This window comes from Gracilinanus agilis, chromosome 6 (assembly GCF_016433145.1).
Source record: "Gracilinanus agilis isolate LMUSP501 chromosome 6, AgileGrace, whole genome shotgun sequence".
Taxonomy (NCBI): Eukaryota; Metazoa; Chordata; class Mammalia; order Didelphimorphia; family Didelphidae; genus Gracilinanus; species Gracilinanus agilis.
The window spans coordinates 89,655,281-89,666,387 of NC_058135.1; positions in this window are offsets into that span (position 1 = coordinate 89,655,281).

Genomic DNA, 11,107 nt, shown 5'->3' on the forward strand with positions numbered 1-11,107 from the left:
TGAAGGAGCTCAAGGAGGAAATAGATAGTAAGACCATACTAGTGGGAGATCTTAACCTTCCCCTTTCAGAACAAGATAAATTGAACTGAAAAAGAAATAAGAAAGAAATAAGGGGAGTAAATGAAATGCTAGAAACATTAGAGGTAATAGATATCTGGAGAAAACTGAACAGGGATAAAATGGAATATACTTTATTCTCAGCAGTACACAGTACATGTAGAAAGATCGGCTATATATTAGTACATAGAAATATTGCAAACAAATGCAGAAAAGCAGAAATTTATAAATGTCTCTTTTTTAGATCCTAATGTGATAAAAATTATAATTAAAAGGGGTCCATGGAAAGGGAAATGTAAAGTTAATTGGAAATTAAATAATCTAATTATTCAAAACAAGTGGGTCAAAAAAGAAATCATAGAAACAATCACAGACTTCATTAAAAAGAATGACAATGAGGAGACATCAAACCAAAACATATGGAATAAAGCCAAAGCATTACTCAGGGGAAAATTTATATTGCTGAGTTGTCTATACCAACAAAGTAGAGGGCAGAGATCACTGAATTGGCCTTGCAACTTAAGTTAGAAAAAGAACAAATTAAAAATCCCCAGGTAAAAGAATAAATTGGAAATCCTAAAAATTAAAGGAGAAATTAATCAAATTGAAAGTAAAAGATCTATTGAAGTAATACATAAGACTAGGAGCTGTTACTTAGAAAAAAAAAAATAAAAAAATAAAGTATTAGTCAATCTAATAAAAAAGAAAGAAGAAAATCAAAATAACAGTATCAAAGAAGAAATTGACAACCTCACCTCTAATGAAGAAGAAATTAAAGCAATTATTAAGAACCACTTTGCTCAATTATAGGACAATAAATATGACAATCTAGGAGAAATGTGTGAATTTTTACAAAAATATAAATTGCTCAGATTACCAAAAGAGGAAGTAGGTTTCTTATACAATCCCATCTCAGAAAAATAAATTGAACAAGGCATCACAAAACTTCCTAAGAAAAAATCCCCAGGGCCAGATGGATTCACAAGTGAATTCTGTCAAACATTTAAAGAACAACTGATCCCAACACTACACAAATTATTTGACAAAATAAGCAATGACACAAGTATGGTACTGATTCCAAAGTCAGACTGTGTAAAAACCAAGAAAGAAAACTGCAGACCAATATCCTTAATGAATATAATTACAAAAATCTTAAGTAGAATACTAGCAAAAAGACTCCAGCAAGTGATCATGAGGATTATCCACTATGATCAGGTGGGATTTATACCAGAAATGCAAGTATGTTTTAATATTAGGAAAATCATCTATATAGTTGCCCATATCAATAATCAAACCAACAAAAATCACAGGATTATCTTAATAGATGCAGAAAAAAACTGACAAAATACAAGACACATTCCTATTGAAAACACTAGAAAATATAGGAATAGAGGAGCCATTCCTCAAAATAATGAACAGTATATATATTTGAAACCATCAGCCAGTATCATCTGCAAGGGGGACAAGTTAGAAGTTTTCCCAATAAGATCAGGAGTGAAGCAAGGATGCCCATTATCACCTCTTTTATTCAATATTGTACTAGAAATGCTAGCAATAGCAATTAGAGAAGAAAAAGAAATTGAAGGGATTAAAGAAGGCAATGAGGAAACTAACCTATCACTCTTTGCAGAAGATATGATGGTATACTTAAAGAGCCCCAGAAAAATCAACTAAAAGGCTAGTGGAAATAATTAACAACTTTAGTAAAGTTGCAGGGTACAAAATAAATCCACACAAATCATCAGCATTTCTATATATTTCCAACAAAACTCAGCAGCAAGAGTTATAAAGAGAAACTCCATTTAAAATAACTCTAGACAATATAAAATATTTAGGAATCTATCTGCCAAGACAAACACAGGAAATATAAGAATACAACTCCAAAACACTTTTCACAAAATTCAAACTAGATCTAAACAATTGGAAAAATATTAATTGCTCCTCGATAGGATGAGCTAATATAATAAACATGATAATCCTACCCAATCCTACCCAAATTAATCTACTTATTTAGTGCCATACCTATCAAACTAAGAAAAAACTTTTTTTATAGAATTAGAAAAAATATAACAAAGTTCATTGGGAAGAACAAAAGATCAAGAATATCAAGAGAAATAATAATTAAAAAAAAAGAAAGATGGGGACCCAACAGTACCAGATCTTAAACTGAATTGTAGAGCAGTGGTCATAAAAACAATATGGTACTGGTTAAGTGACAGAAGGGTGGATTAATGGAATAGACTAGGAATAAATGACCTCAGTAAGTCAGTGTTCAATAAATCCCAAAACCCCAGTTTTGGGGACAAGAACTCAGTATTTGACAAAAATCTGCTGAGATAATTGGAAAACAGTATGGGGAAAATTAAGTTTATTTCAAAATCTTATATCCTATACTAGGATAAATTAAAAATGGGTAAATGACTTAAACATAAAGAGTGAAATAATAAATAAATTAAGTGAACATAGATTAGTTTACCTGTCAGATCTGTAGGAAAAGAAAGAATTTAAGACCAAGCAAGAGATAAAGAACATTACAAAATTTACAATGAATGACTTTGATTACATCAAATTAAAAAGATTTTGTATAAACAAAACCAATGCAACCAAAATTAGAAGGAAAGCAACAAAATGGAAGAACATTTTACAATAAAACTCTCTGACAAAGGATTAATTTCCCAAATTTATAAGGAATGAAGTCAAATTTACAAAAAATCAAGCCATTCCACAATCAACTCATGGCCAAGGGACATGAATAGGCAGTTTTTACTCGCTGAAATCAAAACTATCAATAAGCATGTGAAAAAGTGTTCTAAATCTCTCCTGATTAGGGAAATGTAAATTAAAACAACTTTGAAGTATCACTCCACACTTCAGCAGATTGGCCAATATGACAGCAAAGGAAAGTGATAAATGTTGGATGTGATGTGGCAAAATTGGGACACTAATACACTGCTGGTGGAGCTGTGAATTGGTTTAATCATTCCAGAGGGCAATTTGGAATTATGCACAAAGGACTTTAAATGAATGTCTATCCTTTAACCCAGCCATACCACTGCTGGGCTTACACCCCAAATGGCTGAACAAGTTGTGATATATGATTGTGATAAAATACTGTTGTACTATAAAGAATGATGAGTATGATAGTTTCAGATAAACTTAGGAAGATATAAATGATGCAAAGTGAAAAGAGCAGAACAGAACCTGGAGAACATATACAATAGCCAAAATTTTGTAATAGTGATCAACTGTGAAAAACTTAATTGCTCTGATCAATTACATGACATTAGAGAATTCCAAAGGACCCATGAACAAAAATGGTAATCCCCTCCCATCTCCAGAGAGAAATCTAGACTCGCAGTGCAGATTAAAGCTTTTTTTCACTTATTTTTCTTCCTTTTTCTGTTCTTAGTTTTGCAATATTCCTAAAAGGGACATACATTTTTCATTAGATTCACATATATAATTGATATTGCTTGCTTTCTAAATGGTGGGTGGAGGGGAAATTTTGGAACTTAAATTAAGAAATAAAAGTTAAAATGAATTAACTAAATTAAGAAAAAATAATGCCATCCCACCATTAAAAAATCTCAATGTGTTGAAACTTAAATTGATATCAATTCAGTAAATCAGCAGATTTTATATCAGCATCTTGTATACCAATCTAGGAGGTGTTATAAATATAGGAGAGGGAAACTGGATACTACCACTCTTAATTGGGTGACAGTAGTGGTAGTTCAGATATGTGGCTAGTGCAAGATCACCTGAGTCTTGCCACCTAGCTAGATGTTGTAACACCTCCCTCCTTTATAACAGTGCCCAGGCAGGATCCTTCATGTCAGTGGATAGTTATCCCATTCAGGTCCCACCTGGGGTTGATTAATGGTGGATATTGAGCTCTATTAGCCTTGGACACTTTTATCTGACTGCGTTTGCTCCCTTCCCAGAGAAGTGATGAAACAACCACTACAGGAAGGTACTTGAAGAGTTTTATATATATTTGGCAAGGAAGGAATGTTTAGGAAATGGGAAGAGGAATAGGAAACCCTAAACTAATCTTTGATAATATTAATCCCTCAGGACTGTAGGCAGGTGAGTGATTCTGGCTTGTTATTAGCTCCTCTGGCTCAGCCTGGCCACAGCCCAACCAGAGCAAGCAAGCTGTTATATGATGTCTCTCTGCTTCTTCTTGCCAGATGTTATGCCTTTCACAGCCTTTTGGAACCACCCTTTCCACCCTCTTCTTCTTCTCCTGCCCACTTCCCGGATCCCTCCCAGGCCCCGGGGATACCTAGATACCTAAAGATGGTTTGAATACTTAAATATCTAGGGGACAGAAGAATAGGAGGATTCACGGTCTGGATACAGGTTGGCAAATGTCAGTTAAGTTCAGACAGGAGTTCTTGCAAGGTTGAGTCAAGCAAGCTTCAGATCCCAATAGACCAGGGCCTACAGATCCCAGGTCCAAAGGAAAGGGAAAAGAACCCCTGTCAAGGGCTGCCAAGGTATTTATACCACCCCCCCGGCCAACTGCTTTGTCTCCTGTCCTCATGGCCTCTGAGAACATTTTGAGGTCCAGTGGTCTTCACCTGTCAATCAACGGTGGGACTCTCAGCTCCCAGAGTTTCAATATAACAGAGGTTCTTTAAAAGCATTATACTATCAACTCAAATATTCCTGAGGCAAAGCTTATTAAAGCATGTTTTGTGAGTGATATAAGAAGTTTTCTTTCTATGGATTACTCACAGGAAGCCTTCCATATGCTTGACAACCAACATTCAAAAGAAATATTGCATTCTGAGGAGTTAGGATGCACATAATGATAGGTAGTCTCATTCTCTAAATTATCCTATCATGTAGAGTAGAGAAAGTTAATGCTTGGAAGGTAGAACAGTGATGGATCAAATGGAGTAGTATAGTAAAATATACAACTTCATGCATAAATAGATAATAATAGAAAATATTCAATCTGAATTTAATAGACCTCAACTAAGTAACAAATCTGGCAAAGGAATTGCATTCAGTATATAAAGATGGATGATTTCTACCTTGAGCTCAAAGAAATAATATAGCAGCTAGATTCAGGGAAAATTTTCATAAAGATTGCACATACCAACTCAAAGCAGAAATTCTCTGAGAATCATAAGACTTTTATCATTAGTACATCCACTCTTGACATTTGCTGGAACAATTAATATTCCTGGAGCATTGTCATTTCTATTTAAGCTGAAGTTCTTCCTTGAAGAAGCTTCGCTTTATAAATATTTCTCAAGAGATGATTTCTGGGGAATAGCTTTTCTCAAATTTACATTAAAATAATTTTATTATGATCATGTTGAAAAGCATTGATTTGAAAGGTGACTTAGGATATTTAAATGTTCTCAAGGTTAATAATCAGTCCTATGACCCTATGATACTGTAAACTAGATATGAAATTTTATCTTATTGGTAGATAAGACAATGATGAGAATAATCCTTGCTGCTTTTACATATGCCTTAGAGAAGCTATACCATGTGTTGTGAGGAAGATTATTTAGTTATTATGTAGGAGACTTAACAGGAAAGGCTGGAGAATTCCAAATGGAATGGGGAAGCAGGAAGTATGGCTTGCTCTCTCTGAGACGGACTCCATGGTATTTGGGACAAGTTGTAACTGACCCTAGGAGACCTCAGATTTTCAGAGATTCTGAAGGAAGACTGACATCTACTTGTGGGAGACTTTGGTAGAGACTATTAATCCCAACCTCGGTTGCAGGTTAACTTGGGCTGGGTTAGCTTCCAGAATCTGTCCACCTGGACTCTGCTGTGAGGATTCCCATTTCAGTCCTGCTATTCTTTGGGCCCTGCCTTGCTTAGGTCTCAGTTGAGTCTAGAAAAGTCCCTCCCCTGACTCTGTGGTTTGCCCTTAGTCTGAAAGTGTAGAAAACCCTATTACCATCCTTTACCATAGTTCCCTTAATTAAAATTGTTAGAAGCACTCTTGCCATTTGCCTGCTAGTTGCCATAGGCCCCTTGTCTAGATGGTGTAGGTGACAGTTAGGACCTAATTGCCACTTCTGCTAACAGATAATCTCCTTAGCAGTTAAACCCAGTCTTCCTACTTTGTTTGGTCCTGCCTTCTGTCATTCCTGTCTCCCTTACACCCCACTGAGCCCAAAAATAATATTTTAGTTTAACCCCCCTGGTTTTCTCCATAATACATGTACAATGCCATATCCCAGGTGAGTCAAACCAGGTTAAGTCTAGCCATCAGACTTTAAACCTGTTGGTAATTTATGGAAATGTCTATCTCTGTGTTGGTCAACTATGGCATGTGTGCCAGAGACAGTTGCTCCTCTACCCCTCTCCACATGCACATGAGGACATTTCTCACATCACTCACCCCTCTGCCCAGGAACCCAGTGGGAGTGCTTCCTCCATCCCCTGTCTGGGGTAAGGTGCGGAGCTCACATGCAGCCTGAGGCTTCCAGTTTGGGCACTAGGTCTCTAAAAGGGTCTCCTTCACTGGTCTACTTTCAGCACGTTAAAACTTCTTCTGGTGGAATGGGTGAACAATTTGTTCTAAAAGTCATGAAGACAACTCAAGTATTGGAGAAGGCTTTGAGCTTGAAAATGCCAACCTGCCCACTGTATCACAAACTGTCACAACCATCCTGACTTTGTCTTGCCACAGGATTTTGGAATCTGTAAAAGAGGGAAATGATGATTTATGGAAATCTACCTCATTAAAATCCAATTCACATATAAATGAAGACATTACTCATCATAATGTCATTGGTCTTCTTCAAAGAAAAATGAACAATAACTGTGTGTGTGATGTTTAAAATAATGAACAGTAAAAAATATACCTTTTCCAGAGTAAAGGGACTTGGGTTCAAATTTCTTTGCCATTAACTTAGCCATTGGTTTGGAGTAAGTCATCTAATGTCTATGGGCCTTAATTTCTAGATGAAAAATTGGGGGTAGTGGTAACAGTGAACTTTCAATTATCTTAAATTTCTAATTCTTTGGTCTATTCCTTGATCATTCTACATTCTATATTATCTTAATTTCTTAATTTCAACCCCATCCAACTTTATAACAACTTTTTTTTAATGAATTTTTATAAACCATTTTCTTAGCATTACTTAGTATGATTCTCTACATCACACTTCTCAATGCCTACGCTAAGGTGGGATCAAAAAGAGATTTTATCAAAGCTGTCCTGATAAATATTTAACTACTGGACTTCTGAAAAATTTAAACAGGACACTTTTTTTAAGTTTAGTCTGCAATATTAACATTTTCTCTATCACTTATGTCTATATAATCAACAAAATAATAAATCAAGTTGTGATTTGTAGTACTTGCAGATTTCTGAGGCATAAAACTCACATAGAAAATGTATCTCTCTAGTCTAGGCAGTCAATGATGTCTCTGTATATGCCTTAGTTTCCCTACTCAGACATCTACATTTTGAAGGATGGGGGGGCCAGTGTCTTCTGAAGGGGAAAATGAATAGTGCCTTGATTTTTCCTTCCACTGAGACAAATTGGGATGTAAAAAGTGTTCCAACAAAAATGCAGGGTGGGATTTGAAAATAATTGCTTAATGCATATAAACTAAGGGTTAAGTTCAGTTGAACAAATCTGTTAAAAAAATTCATTGCCTGTCAGCTCAGGGAGCAGGGAGGGAAGAGGCAAAGGAAAGAATATAAATCATGTAACTATGGGAAAATATTCTAAATAAATAAATATATTAATTAAAAAACAAAATTTAAATAGAATAAAAAAAATTAAAAATTCCAAAGAGATTCTATGGAAAATTAGATTTTCACAAGTAACAGTTTAAAGTGAACAGTTCATGAAAGATCATTCAATATTTTTCATTTCTTTTTTATTCTTGTAAGAATAAAAATACTTAGATATTCTGACCAAGTCTCCTAGGACAATGGCTACATCTTATGGAACCCTTTTCAATTTGTTTTTAATCTGAATTTTTCCTCCTAGCCCATCCATATTGCTATATTTTCTTTAGAAGCATGCCTAGATTCTGTTTAATTCTCATTCTTCTAATAATAATTGGCATTATTCAACCATCCTATTCAGAATGTACACAATCTTTGTGCTTTTAAACCTAAATTCTCCTTATGAATTAGTTTTCAAGTGCTTCATTTGACTTCATCCCATATTCCTAAATGCTATTACTTTTAAAATATTTATTTTTAATTTTTAGATTTGATATTTGCATAGCAATAGGAGATAATGAAGTGTGATATAGAAAGAGCGCTGGATTTGGAATAAGATAACCTGGGTTAATATCCCGGGTTTATGTTGCTTATTATCTATGTGACTTTGGGGAAGAATACTCAATTCCCTTGAACCTTAGTTTTTGCATCTGTAAAATGAGGATATGGTTGAAATAATCTTTAGGACCCTTTCAAACTTAAAGTTGGGATCTTAATATCTCATATATGGTGGGGAGGTAAATGTCATTCATTCAGATGTCACAGTCATGACATAATTTTGCTTTTGTATACCACCTTTGTGAATAGTGCATATATGTTTATATGTATATATGTATGTGTATACATATATGTATAATATATAATTTCAAAGTCTACCAAAACATGTTTGTGTATGCATGCGTGTGCACATGCATGTGTGTGTACATGTCTCTTAGGGATTAAATGCATACAAAAGGGGGCCTACATTCATTCAGAAAAGTGGAAGGAGATAGAGAAAGAGCTTCACTCCCTTATTACTGAAACAACCAGCTGGGTGTTTGAGCTGAACAAAAGTGATTTTGTTTATAGCTATGGATACATATAGATAGAAATATAGAGACATGTATAAAATTACAGTTGCCTAAACCAGAGAAAAATGCAAACCATCTTGGATATATGATAAGCAAGCAGATATCTGTTGGGTGTACTCTTAAAGAGTGGATATCAATTCTGAAGTGATTGACTTAGCTAGCTTCCATTATCTCATCTTAACAGGTTTGAAAGAATCTTATAACCATGATTCTAGACTAATGATACTGCCCAAGAGGGAAGTCTTGAGAAGTCAGAGCATCAGCACACCAATATGATAAAAGTCAGCAGGAGACATTGGACTTGGAATTTGGCAATATTAAGTCATATATTTGGTTGTTTGTTTTTTAGTAGTATCTGAATCTTTGTGACCCATTTGGGATTTTTCTATAAAATCTGAGATAAAGCAAGAACATAAAAATCCTTCCTAAAATATGAAGATAGTAGGTGGGAGACTAGGGAGACTTATGTTTCCAGGTGCCAAGGATGTTTGTGTAGTATGTTCTTTTTTTTTTAATATACCTTTGAAGTAAATATTCTTTGTAATTTAATGATTATGTGATTTAATGAAACTAGAATATTAGGGACCCCTTTAAATTGGGGGATATAATCACTGGGGATTTGAGCTAAAGGTAAACCATTGATAGCCCTCAACACCATAATGAATATCAGGGAAACCTGGGGAGAAATAATGAAATATTCTTGGCTTTAATGAAATGGAGGCCAGGGTAATCATATATATATATATATATGCTACCTGAAATAAAGCTAATATATATATATATTAGCTTTATTTCAGGTAGCAACCAAGAAGCTATCCTGAATAAAGACATTCAAAGGGAGATATATATATATATAGTGACAAGACAAATTATAATTATGTAACCCTGAATGATCAGCTGTATTCCACAGGAAAAAATGTAGAAATCTTACCCTTAAACTCACTCAAAGACCAATGTATACAGAGAAAAAGCTGTTATACAGGGTGGTATAGTGCTTGAATAACATGGGCCTGATGAAGATGGCCCAAGATCCTAGTTGGTATATGGATCTAAGCTGAGTGAGGAGAGGAATGCTTGAACGGCCACCAAGATATTGCTGGTAACCACCAGGGCTTATAACTGTTGGGCTCAGCTAAACACTTGACCCCACAAACAATAACCAAGCCAAAGTGAATAAGTGAGTAGCTATATATTGATCCACACAGCTCCTTTGGTTACTTGGCTTGGGGTTAGGTTGATGGATAAAGTTTATGTTAAGGATAATAATTGATATGGTTGGATTAATGTGATTGACTGCAATTTACTCAACTATTTCCTTCCCTCTTAGAGGTATCTGCTAGGTTGTCCTTCAGAATAATACCAGTCTTCTTTTACTTTGTTTGAGGCTTTAATACTACTAAACTCAAAGAGGTAGGAATCAGGATAAGGAAAGTTGTGTTGAAGATGGCAATGCTAATCTAATGGGAGATGGAGTAAGCGAATTAATCACTAGCAAGTGAGCAGCTAGCTGGAAAGGTTCTTCTCCCTCACAGACCATGGTCAGGCCTGGCTGTGGCTTAGACTAGGTGAAAGGAGGGCTTATGATTTTCTTCTTCTTGGTAGATGTTTGATGTGTAGCTCTCAGTCCTAATCAGCAATAGGCGAATTGATATTTTGAGGCAATAAGATACAGATGCTGGAGTGTAGGTCTATAGGCCTACCCACACACACCACCTGGGACACTTCTCAAAAATGAGACCTTGAAGTCTTCTGCCTCTGGGCTTTTATAGTGGTGGTAGCAACTGTCTTTTGCCCATGGTTCATGCCATCTGGGTAAATTCTAAATTCTATAACTGATGATCTGTCATTCAAGTTGGTCTCCATCTTGTTCCCAGAAGTTGCCTATTACAAGATAGAGTTCATTAATTTGAATTAGATCTACAGTTGACTTGAAATAAACTAACACTCTGAAGATATGGAATACTGCAGCTATTTAGCTATAAAGAGATTTAGGAAACTTATCAGCAATTAGTTGGTAATAAACAGGGCAGTAATTTTAGGAAGCTAAGGTTCAAAGAATCTTTCTTGGGCAAAACATATTTTTGAATTCTGTTTTCCAATCCACTTCCTTCACAACTTCTATATTATGGGTCAGCTTTTCCCATTCCCATTCAAAATTATTATTACTATGTGTTCCCCTCCATATTCTCTCTCTCTCTCTCTCTCTTTCTTTCTCTCTTTCTTTCTTTCTTTCTTTCTTTCTTTCTTTCTTTCTTCC